Source organism: Dipodomys ordii, unplaced genomic scaffold (assembly GCF_000151885.1).
Source record: "Dipodomys ordii isolate 6190 unplaced genomic scaffold, Dord_2.0 Scaffold7, whole genome shotgun sequence".
Taxonomy (NCBI): domain Eukaryota; kingdom Metazoa; phylum Chordata; class Mammalia; order Rodentia; family Heteromyidae; genus Dipodomys; species Dipodomys ordii.
The window spans coordinates 22375657-22377239 of record NW_012267223.1 but is presented as its reverse complement, the minus strand read 5'-3'; the positions used below and the strand labels follow the sequence as shown (position 1 = coordinate 22377239).

At 44.5% G+C, this 1583-nt stretch overlaps 1 protein-coding gene across 1 annotated transcript in view; it reads left to right on the top strand.

Annotated features, from left to right (window-relative positions):
* LOC106002482 (keratin, type I cuticular Ha1) overlaps positions 1–1583 on the top strand; it is a gene marked incomplete at its 5' end in the record, with an annotated part of 12199 nt that overhangs the window by 854 nt on the left and 9762 nt on the right. The window lies entirely within an intron of this gene.

The window sequence follows — 1583 nt, the reverse complement described above, 5'->3', positions numbered from 1 at the left end:
CCCCCCCCAAAATAGACAGTATGGGGTACCATGTGAGGTATAGATGCATGGATATAATGGGTAATGTTTAAATCGGGGTAAACATTTATTTACTCACTTATCATTTCCTAGTCCCTACCTCTCCCTCCGCCCACAGGGATAGGGATGTGATCTAGAACCTTATGCATGCCAGGCCAGGGCTCTACCACTGAGTTGTGTTCTCAGCCCAAATATTTATCCTATCTATGATGAAAAAGTTCAAAATTCTTTCATCCAGCCTTTTGAAGCCAATGGTACATTATCATTATCTATAGGCACCTTAGGATGCAATAGCACATGAGAGAATCTTCCTCTTATCTAACAGTAACTTTCTATCAACCTCTTCCCATTCTTCCTTCTTTCTAGTCTCATGAGCCTCTGCTAACAAGAGCAGCTCTTCTTATTTCTGTTAGATTAACTTCTTTTTTTTATAAAAAAGATAGGGTCTTGCTATGTAGCCCAGACTGGTCTCAAATTCATCTTAAATTCAAGATTCCAGGTTATTGGCATGCACCACTATGTCGGGCTTATGATCAACATTTTTAGATCCCACACATGGGGAAGATTCTGAGGTAGGAAAAGAACAAAGACCTGTGTGAGACTTTGACGAGTCTTGGGTTCTTAATTATCTCACAGATAGAATCAGAGAGAGGAGGGAAAGAGTTTATAGGCACAGAGAATGGCAGCCTGAAGACCTCAACTCCTCTATTTTCTAGCAGCCTGTAGCAATTGGAAGCATTGTGCCTGGGCTTAATGGTTCGTCCATGAGTTTATTATCTCTATAAGAGATAGAACTCATTGGGTAATAGACATTGTATAACAATTGTATAACAATTCAGTATAAATATTGATGGGAAAAATGATGATTTTCTTCTAGCAACAGGCCTACATAAAGTCTACAGGAGGTAGGAGGTTTCAGCTTTAAGCAAATCCAACAGTGGGCAAAACAAGAGCCTAACCTTTCACCACCATAACTTCTAACCTCTGGAGCTCCCTCCTCCTCCTCCTCCTCCTCCTCTTCCTCCTCCTCTCTCTCCTCTCTCCTCCCCCCCCCCCCCCCCCCCATTCAGAAGCTGAACTTTATGGGCCCCAGATGAGCTGTTCTGAATTTGGTGACAAGTCTGGCATGCTCCTGAGTCCTGCCTCTAGGAGGAGCCCCAGCTCTCTTAGAGGTATGTGTGCACCCCAATCACAAGTCACCAAGCTGCTGACTGCTGGAGGCCCAAGCCAGCTGGATTTAGTGAATTGACTTTTACAGGTACATGGCCATGGCCATTCATTCCTATCTTGACGAAGGCTGCTTGTGTGTACAATGGCAGAGTTGAGTAGTGATGACTGAGGCTCTAAGGTCTGCGAAGCCTCATGTACTTATTATCTAGCACTTTATAGCAAAAACATTTCTGCCCCCGGCTTGCACTGTAGGTTCAGGGCCAGGAATGGCAATGGGCACAGTCAGAGCTGGAATATGATTTGAGTTGTGGGAAGAACACTTTCAGTGAAGGAGGATGGGAGTGTGTAACAGATAAGGGGGAGACAGGATCGTCTTCCTGGCTCACACCGAGTTC